Below are 11,427 nucleotides of genomic sequence, written 5' to 3' on the forward strand. Positions count from 1 at the left end.
ATTACTGAAGATGCAGTTATTAAATTCTTGTGGAAAAATATTGTTTGCAGATTCGGTATTCCTCATAAATTAGTCTCTGATAATGGAAGGCAGTTTCAAGGAGACAAAATCTTAGATTGGTGTAAAAGCTATGGTATTACTCAAGCATTCACATCTGTGGCGTATCCATAGAGTAACGGTCAAGCAGAAGTAACCAACAAAGAGATTATAAGAGGTCTAAAAACCAAACTGGATTATGTCGAAGGCAGCTAAGTAGATGAATTGCCCAGTGTTCTTTGGGCATATTGTACTACACCCCGAGAAGTTACAGGGATTACTCACTTCCAACTAGTTTATGAAGGAGAAGCTGTAATTCCTATCGAGGTGGGAGTAGAATCCGACAGAAGACAACTATATGACGATGACAATCTAGGTAGACGACTTATGGAGCTAGATCTAATAGAAGAAATTCGAGACAAAGCTATAACTCGTCTTATATCATACCGACAACGAATGAGACAAAATTATAACAAGAGAGTCATCCCGAGATTCTTTCAAGTGGGGGATCTAGTATGGAAGCGTGCCAAGCCCGCTGGGGATGTTAACAAATTAGCACCATAATGGGAAGGACCCTATAAGGTGGTAGAAAAACTAACATTAGACTCATATTATCTCCAAGACACAGAAGGAAGAATTCTCGGGCGCCGATGGAGTGCAAATTATTTACAGCCCTACCTAACTTAACAAGCTTATATCGCTCGAGAAATATAGATATCCCTGAACGAGCGGATTAATATCTCCTCAGTATATTCCAATCACCCAATCACGTGAAACTTAACACGTCCAAAAGAACAAATCAAGTTTACTTTAAGCAATTTCCCTCTGTTCGGCCTTGCGAACAAATAACAAGTATGCTCATAATTTATGTACTTCATTTAATTTGATAAATACAATGCAGGCCAAGTATTGCCCGAAAAATAGACACGGTTTAAATAGCATGGTGATTACCGGGCAAATATTTTTATTCTGCTCAAGCGGTCGTCAATTGGGAGCTTTAAGGAGTGCCCGATCAGGTTTTCTTAAGGAATCTCGAAGACGTTAAACCATCATAAGGTTAGTGAAAGCATTTTTAGTTTCACTCAAATCATAGTCGATCGGGAAATCTCTTGAAGTAACCCAGACGGGTCTTGTAAAGATAACTTAATTTTGAAAAATGACCTTTTAATTTTTTTTAAAAAAAATTAACTTTAAGCTCCCCTGAAAAGTGTCACTTAATTTTCTTTCTTTTTTTTGAAAAAATTAGATGTTCTTCTTTTATAAAAATACTTAGCTTTTTTGCTTTTCTTTTCCCATAAAAAACTTAACTAAATATTTATCTTTGAAAAGAATTTCTTACTTAGCTTTAAAAGATTTTTTCTTGAAGAATACTTAGCTAAAAAGAATCTCTTTAAAAAAATATTTAGTATAAATGCTTAACTTTGAAAAGAAACTCTTTGAAAAGATACTTATTTTTAACTCCTTTTACTCAGAAGATTTCTTTAAAAGCTACTTAGCTTTAGTTATTCTTAGCTTATCCTTTAAAAAAAATTTTTGAAGATACTTAACTTAACTCTATTTAATGTAACTTCTTTTACTTCTTAGTTTTTGAAACTTTGGTCCCCTTTAAAAAACTTAACTTGAAATTTGGAAAAGTACTTAAGAAAAAAAAAACTTAGGTTTTAAAAAAAAACTACTAATTTTTTTTTGCTCCCCCTTAATTAATTGCCTTAATTTTAAGGAAAATGTAAGCTTTAAATTTAGTCAATGACTATGACACTAAAGTCCAAGCATGAAAAAAAAAAGTTTAAAAATATATTTAAAATCATTATCTATTTTCTTGATTTTCCATCTCACCATTTCTAAATTATCAAACATGTTAAGCTTACGATTTTGTGTAAAATAGAGTTAAGTTAATCTTAATTTTGAAATTGATTTTGAGAACATTATCTTTGAATTTGTGGAAAATAATCATGTTTTAATTTTGAAGAATTGTTAAGTTTGAATTAAAGTTGATTTCAATTTAATCAATTTATTTAAATTTGGTTTGATTTAAGTTTGATTTGAGTTTGATTTGAGTTTGATCAGATTTGATTTAAGTTTGATCATATTTGATTTAGGTTTAATCTAAGTTTTATTTGATTTTGACTTGGTTTGATTTGAGTTTGATCATATTTGATTTAAGTTTGATCAGATTTAATTTAGGTTTAATCTGAATTAAATTTGATTTTGATCATATTTGATTTAAGTTTGATCAGATTTGATTTAACTAATTCTCAATTTGAAACTAAGTCCATCTTACAATTTTCTAGATTTTTAAATAGGGAACCTTATATGTTTTATGAGATAGTTAATTTTATTTCCAATTTAAATTAAAATTAAAGGATTGATTTATATTTAAGTTAGACTAAGGTTTGACAGTTAGCTGATTAAATATTCATTTCAATAATCGACTTCTAGGTTATGGCGAGGCACGAGACCTTCTTGAATATTGGAGCAACAACCACTTCTAGACAAAGTCTTTTAAAGAAATTGAATACCTAACTTTCTTTCTGAAAAATTCTTGGTCTAACTAATCAAGTGTCGATCAAGCCTAAATCCTTATTTATCCTAATCTAAGCAAAAATAGGAAAAACAATAAATCAAATAATCAAGTAAATCTATTTAATAAAGATGATCTTTCTATTAGATCCCCTGGATCATAGCCTTGATAAAGTCTATCAAGATAATGGATTTAATCTTTAGGGATCCAATATTGATTAAGTCCAACTTAATTAATCAAGTTAGACTTAGGGACCCATGATTGGACTAGGTTTCTATTTGATCGATTCACTAAAGATAGGTACGATCTGAATCTTTGTTTAACCTTATATCCGAGTTCGGATCTATTGTATATGACCCTTTGTTTTCCAAGAATCAGACCAAGGTTCTTGGAACCTAAAGTGAGTCATTCCAATGAGTCCTTGAGTTCTTTGACTTGAGTTTTTAAATTAGAATTCTCTTCCTCAAGTTGTTGGACTTGAATTGAGGTTCTATCTTGAACTTGTTTAGTCAAAGGACTTGGGTTAGTCTCTTGTTTAAAGAATTCAATCTCCTTTTGGAGTGACTTGACCTAGATATTAGACTTAGCTAATTTATGCATCAAATAATTAATTAAATTATATAATCATTCTTCTGTAGGAGTACTTACAGTGTTGTTCGACCCTCCAAAAATAGATACAGATCCATGGCTTCACTTAGATTCGGCTTTCGATTTAGCTCTGGTCCTGAACTCGGACTTAGCTTTGGCAACGTAAGCTTCTACCGGTAGAGCAAGAAAGCTCACTTTCTCGTGTTCTTCGTCAAAGTCTTCTGAGGATTCAGACCACATTACTTTCAAAGCTTTCCTTTTTCTTTGCTTTTGGTTTGGACACTCCAACCTGTAGTGTCCCTTCTAGTTGTACCTGTAGCAAGTCACTTCTAATTTTGGCTTCGTAGTTTGATTTGCACTCAGCTGCTTACTCTTGCTCTTGGATTGGATCATCTTTTTCTTCTTAAGTATTTTCTGAACTAGTTTGACTAGTTTGGTGGTGATCTTGTCTTCGTCTTTGAAATATGATTTATCTTCGGATTTGGGGTTGTTCTGTGCTTGGTTTTTGGTTTCTTCATTTTACTTGTATATGCAACCAAAGCAATATTTTTCTTGACTGGCAGTGCATTAGTTTGTTCATACAATTCAAATTCAAAAAATAGCTCGTCTAATCTAATTAAGGAAAGGTTCTTAGATACTTTGTAAGCATCTATCATCGATGCCCACAAGGTATTCCTTGAAAATATGTTTAACGTGTACCTTATTATGTCACAGTTCTCCAATTTTTGTTCAATTATGTGGAGGCCATTGAGTAGAAATTGGATCTGAGCATGTAATTGGCTTGCTAATTCACTATCCTGCATTTTAATATTATACAAGTAATTTAAAATAAGGTCACATTTACTTACTTTTGCATCGGAGGTCCTCTCGTGCGACTCGATTAGTTTCTCTCACAGATCCTTTGCACTTGTGAACGGACTGACTCGGTTTAGTTCCGCTTTGGTTAGTCTACACCGTAGAATCTAAGTAGCTTTAGCGTCAGCTTCGATCTTCTTCATTAGGTGTGGGTCGCATGACACCAATTTTTCGGTTTCGTTGAGTGGTAGTACGAATCCCGTTTAGATGATTATCCACATTTCAACTTGCGTCTTCAAGTGGTACTTCATCCGGCTTTCTAGTAGCCAAAGTCTTCATCAGAGAAAAGAGGTAGATGAGCGGTGTTGTAGCCTTCTTGATGTGCCATTAAAAAAAATCTTGCACATAATAAAGAATATGAAGAATGTCCCAAAACTTGGTCTTAGATTAATATTGCGTGATAAAAAGAAAATTTAAGGACTTGAGTGGTGTTGCACCAACTTTGAGATAAAAAATAACTTTATTGTGAAAAAACTAATCGGAAGGGGTGATAACACCGATTCAAATTGACTCCGAAAAATTTTAAAATGATACCACATAAAAAATTGCTTGAACAGTAGTTTCACCGATTCAAAGCGGCCTCGCTCTGATACTAATTGTAAGATTGCTGCACTAGAGAGGGATGAATAGCCCTCGTGGCTTTCACATTTTTCAGAAAACACTTGCGTAAAGAGTAAGTGCAGTGGAATAAAAAAAGAAACAAAAAGTAAACAACATGTTAACACAACCAAGTTTTACTGGTTCGGAGCCTATGACGACTCCTACTCTAAAGCCCGTACTCGTTGAATGCTTTTGATGGGAAATCCATTAGTAGTTCGAAAAAGGTTACAAGAATAGAGTATAAGAACTACAATGATTTAAAAATAGTAAATAAAATTATACTGACAACTTTTAAAGATCTGAAGTTGTGAGCCTTCGATCGTCGGAGCACTGTTTAGGTGTCATAGAAGCGTTTTTTGAGCAGCGTGCAAGAGAGAAACTTCTTTTAATTGATGTGTTTGAGCTACTGGTCGAAGCCTCCTTTTATAGCCCCGTTTAGGCACCTGGATCCCCTCTTGGGTGCATGGGTTGTGCTGACGTGGCAAGCTCTCGTCGAAACTTCATCCTTGAAGTTTATCCATGTCCAGGCGCCACGGACCCCCTCCAGGCGCCCGGACCACTAACATGGCTCAGCAAGTCGTCGCGTCCAACTCAGCATGAAGATGATATTTTGCTTGTCGGGGCGCCTAGAGCAACTCCGAGTGCCCGGACCATTCAGGTACTTGGTTAAGCACCCACTCTAGCGCACTCCCTCTGTGAAGCTTACCCGAGCGCCTAGACCAACTTCGGGCACCCAGAGTTCGAGCGCCCGGATTACCTTTTCCAACTTTTATCTTTCTGCAAAAAAAAAAGAGTTAGTCCAGGCAACAATATATATAAAGAATAATTTTGACAGCCTCCGGACTGTCCGATCATGACTTTGAGTTTTGCTGAAACTCTAGATCGAACTGATGCCTACTATTCTCTCTTGGGGAACGCATCCTCACCTACTTCTCTCAGGAGAATTTACCTTTTACCAAACTAGTCATTCAGATCGTTTGGACTTTTACTCAGCGTCTGAGATATCAGAACTTTCCACTGGATGTATGATCCCTAACCCGTCCAGCTTTTTGCCTAGTGTTCGCAACCCCAAAGACTAACCCTAGGATTTCGCCCAACGTCCTCAACCCGCCAAGACTTTGCTCAATCCCTCGGACCAGGACTTCGTTGCCTAATCATAGGTAGGACTTTCCACCCACCAAGACTTTGCCCAGTCCCCCGGACCACTCCCCCTTTTATAGTATCTATTAGGACTTCTTTGTCTAGTCTCAACTAAGACTTTCACATTGCCTAAGATCATTTAAAACTTTTATGCACACTTAGTTCAACTTTTTAGAATAACAAGAAATCTTAACTTTGAACTTTTTGTCATAATCAAAACTTAGGTTTGATTATCAGGTACTTCCTGTGCCACAAGAGGCACTTTATAGTTTATCCTTTCTTATGAATGCTTTGGGAAGCATGCAAATACTTTAAGATGCGCACGTAAATATAACAGTGACACTATAAAGGAGGTTTTCATTCAAAGGGGGTTTTCATTCACTAGTGAAGGTATGCGATGCTTTATAATTTTACACGTTTATTTGTTGCTATTCGTCTTCACCATTTCCTCACCACAAACTGATCACGGACTTGAGCATTGGAGAGCTAACGCTGAGGACTCCTTCCTTGACTCGGCACTAACACCCTTGGTATTGCAGGATAGTGCGGAATTTCCATTTCGTCAATAGCAGAGTCACGTCCCGCCTTCACCGTTCTCGGACAGGTACGGACTTGGGTTGCGAATTTGTGCCAATTGGATATTTTTGATATGTTACAGATGAATTCTAGACGCCTGTATGTTGATGGCACAATTTCTTTTATTATTTATTTTTTTTATTTATTTGTTTAACTTTGGGGTTAAGCCAATTGGATTTTACCTTTAGGATTCAGGAGTTGAATTATAGTGTTCAAGCTAAAAGAAAAATAAAATGAAAAAAATAAGTACTCATGAAATATAATATATATATTTAGGATGTTTCGGATTTTAGATTTAAAGAATTTTTTATTTTTAATAAATAAAAAAATCGAGACTCATGGATTAAATCAAAATTCTCAAATAAAAATAAAAATAATAATATATATATAGACAGGTAAATTATAAAAAATATTTTATCTTAGCAAAGTATCTTATTATATAGTAAAGTTAAGAAATCCAATAAAATATTTTATTTCAAGTAAAAATTAATTCATTTATTAAAATAAATACGCATCTAAATATTAACTATGTCAAACTATATGGAAATCTCACAGTCAAGCATGTTTAGTCATTAATTATTTAAATAGAGTAAGGTCATCGAATCTTTTTATCAAAAATATTTAACAATGTAGATGCAATGGAAATACAAATTTTATATAGACTTTTAGAATTTTAAAAAGATATTATTTTAATCATTATCTATTAAATCTAAAATCAAAGTACCATGAAAATATTGCATGTGATAAAACAGAGTAATAAAAACGTGATAAATAGTTAAGTTAATTAAAAGGATAGTAAATACTTATCAGAATTTTAAGGATAGAAGATATAGTAAGTCAAAATATATTTAAATTTGATTTTTTTTCTAAAAAAGTCTACTGTTCAAATTGAAATTCTCATTTCAATTTGTCTTGAGATAAACATTCGCAAATATCTTGGGATTTATCAATCTCAATTTAATTCATTTTAAGCTAATTAGATGTTGACCTTTTTAACCACTACACGAATATCAAAATTAACGATCAAATTAACAACAGATATTAATTTTCAACGTTAATTAGTAAGAAAATAAACATCAGTTAGCAATGAACATTAACATCTGTCATTAATTAACAATAGACTATATTTGTCTATTGCTAATTAACGATAGAAAAAAACTATCATCGATAAAAAATAACGACGGAAACTATTATTCATCACTATTTTGAGGATCAAATCATCAAATGTAGGGCTACATCCTAATTTTTTTATTCTACCCAATCTGGTCTTGCGATTCCCAGTAGCTTCCTATCTTCAACCTCGGACGTCCTCTACTCTCTGATCTCTGGTGTCAACTCATCTCCGATCTCTTGAGAACTCCTCCCTGGCGATACATTAACTCTTCTCCCCTTCTCTCTCCTCTCGGCTTCTTGTCATGAGCTCATGGCTGTCTATCCCCTCGGGGCGGTGCTATGGTTAAGACATAGGGTGTTGTCACATGAGATATTGGGATCGAAACTCGGTATGACCGAGCATAACCTCCCCATGTCTTGGTCATTTGCACTAATGGCTAGTAGTCACCCGTGATTTACCTTTTCCGTATTGGCCTAGCTAGGGACGGGTTGGCGGGGGCGCTGGGGACGAGCGAATCACCTTTTGCCACATGAGCTCATGGCTGTCTAACTATATTTCTGTCCCCTCGAATGGGTCTAGTGGCTAGCACATGAGGTGTTGCCACAATGAGATCTGGGGTTCGAATCTCGACAAAGCCGAGGTAAATGTCTCCCTTATGTGTTAGTCACTATTCTAAAGGCTAGTAGTCGTCTGTGATTTACCTCCTCCGTGTTGGCCCTGGGACGGGTTGGCGGGGACGCTAGGGGCAAGCGTATTCGCCTTTTGCCACAATGAACTCATGGCTGTGAGCTTGGCCGGCCATGAGTTCACAGTCGCGAGCTTGGCCGACCGGGAGATCGCGACTGTGAGCATGGCCTGTAATGCCCCGGTCTGGGCGGGCCCCACCCAGACCAAGCCAGGAATGCTACCAGAATTACTCATCGGGTTGACGACTAGCTCCACAGACCACCGGAGGTCCTTTCAGCGTGCTTTGTCCTCACTCGCACGCATCTTGAAAAACTTCCCAAGAGGGCACCCATCCTCAGATTTCTCCAAGCCAAGCGCGCCTAACTTTGAAGTTCTTAAGTTTGGGCTTCCGAAAAGAAAGGTGCACCTTGATAATATGGATAATACCATCTAACCTTTTAAGTCATACTTAACCAGAATCTCAGAATCGGGGTATTACATGGCCGGCCGGGAGCTCGCAGCCGAGAGCTTGGCCGGCTGGGAGCTCGCGGCCGCGAGCTTGGCCGGCCGGGAGCTTGCGGCCGCGAGCTTGGGCGGCTGGGAGTTCGCGGCCGCGAGCTTGGCCAGTCGAGAGCTCGCAGCCTCGAGTTTGGTAGGTCGCGAGCTTAGGCTCGCGAGTTTGACCGGTTGTGAGATCACATCAACAGTTATGGATTTTGGTTGCCAGATCGTGAGATCACGTCGACGGCTATGGATATTGGTCAGTCGGTTGCTAATTCTATCTACGACCTTAGTTAATTCTGTCCACAATTTTGGTAGCCGCGAGCTCATGTTGTTATATATCTTGTTGTATTTAAGGTATTATGTATTGTGATTGATTTAATTAGCAAATTGTTTGTTATTTTTTTCGTTATCTTCAAGTATATATACGACATTTTTTTATTTACACGAGCTAGGTTGTGAAGGCGACGCTATCTTACTCTGATCTTTCTCTTTCAATGTTATTGCGCATCTTTTAAGGTTCAAATTCAAATTTAATGTTTAGTTTAAATTTAAGTGTTATTGATAGTATTAATTCTACGTGTTTAAGATTAAGTTTAAAACATTTTCATGCTTAGTTTAACACGTTTAATCTCTAAGCAAATTCTTCCCTTATTAGGTTACAATGTACATGAATAAAGTTTAAATATACAGTAGATTAGAAAATAGATTTATCTGAAAAGAATATTTTACTAAAATTGAAGAGTTTATGAACTTTACTAAGAGTCATCTAGAATATATGAATGATGCAGAATTACATTTGTATAATCATTGTAAATGTAGAAATACATCATTCCATGATGAGAATACCATGAAAATATATATATATATATATATATATATATATATATATATATATATATATATATATATATATATATATATATATATATATATATATATATATATATATATATATATATATATATATATATATATAAAAGCTTATTTGTTTCGTCCAATTGAAACTTTAGTTGTTTCTTCATCTGACACAACTGCTCTAGGGGAATGATCATCTAATGAGAATGTAATATAATCAATGGTTTATGACATGATAAATGTAGTTGATTATTCTAATATAGATGAAATACCAACACTTGAAGTTCAACAACTATATGACATGTTAAGAAGTAATGAAAGAAAAGAAGACATTCCATTCGATCATTTCCAACTATCATTTACTATAAGGTTATTGAATATCAAGACATAAATCATTTCTCTGAATAATGTTATGATAACATTATCAATTGATGTCATAGTTGCTTTCTATTGATCACCTAATGACTAATAGCTTGTACCGTATAAAGAAATTGATGAGGGGTTTAAATTTACTAGTAGAGAAAATTTATTGTTGTATAAATAACTACAGGATATTTTTGAATGAAAATAATAAACCAATTGAATGTAGAATTTTATACTCATTCTTGTTATAAGTATTGTAGTTGCATACCAGGGAAGAAGGAAAAAAAAATTACATGAAAAGTTATGTATTATTTCTTGTTAACTGCTATACTTCAACACTTGTATGCATATGTCATAAAAGCTTGCCACATGTGGTAGCATTATGAATATATGCATAAAGGAGGTATAATGTGTTATTCTTGTGACTCCTCTACTTAGAAACATCTTGATACAATATTTTTCTTCTTTGCAATGGAACCATGTAATGTGAGACTATGACTTTACCTAGATGGATTTCAGTTATCTTGTTAGTCGGGACAATAATATTCATCTTGGTCAGTTATATTAACATCATACTATTTATTCTCATGGATGTGCATGAAAGACTAATTCATGTGATTATTCCAGGTTGAACCAATGTGAAAGATAAAATATAGGTTTGCTTGTAACCTCTATATGAAGTTGAATGAATTATGGAATATACTGTTGGAGAGTTATGATATTTTTTTTAATATTTTTAATAAAAACTAAGATATTAATAAACTTTAGAGATAGTTGGAAATTTATGTTGAATTTGTTAAAATCTGAAAAAAAAATCATTTTTTATTACTTATTTTTAATAATATATATATATATATATATATATATATATAAAATTTTGTTCCAAAATACTACAACTGGTACTATTACTGAGAGCCTTATTTATTTCATCCAATTGAAACTTTAGTTGTTTCTTCATCTGACACAACTACTCTAGGGGAATGATCATCTGATGAGAATACAATCAATGGTTTATAACACGATGAATGCAGTTGATTATTCTAATATAGATGAAATACCAACACTTGAAGTTCAACAACTATATGACATGGTAAAAATTAATGAAAGAAAAGTGTGAGAAGTCATTCCATCCGATCATTTCCAACTATTATTTACTATAAGGTTATTAAACATCAAGATAGAAATCATTTCTCAGAACAATGTTATGATCACATTTATCAATTAATGTCAGAGTTACTTCCTACTGATCACCTAATGACTAATAGCTTCTATAGTACAAAGAAATTAGTGAGGGGTTTAAGTTTACTTATAGAGAAAATTTATTGTTATATAAACAACTACATGATATTTTTGAATAAAGACAATAAACTAATTAAATGTAGAATTTGTACTCATTCTTGTTATAAGCATTGTAGTTGCATACTAGGGAAGAAAAAGAAAAATATTGCATGAAAAGTTATGTATTACTTCTTATTAACTGTTAGACTTCAACACTTGTATGCATCTGCCATAACAGCTTGTCACATGTGGTGACATCATGGATATGTATACAAAGGAGGTATAATATTTTCTTTGTGACTCCTCTATATAGAAACATCTTGATGCAATA

This window comes from Zingiber officinale, chromosome 1A (assembly GCF_018446385.1).
Source record: "Zingiber officinale cultivar Zhangliang chromosome 1A, Zo_v1.1, whole genome shotgun sequence".
NCBI lineage: Eukaryota > Viridiplantae > Streptophyta > Magnoliopsida > Zingiberales > Zingiberaceae > Zingiber > Zingiber officinale.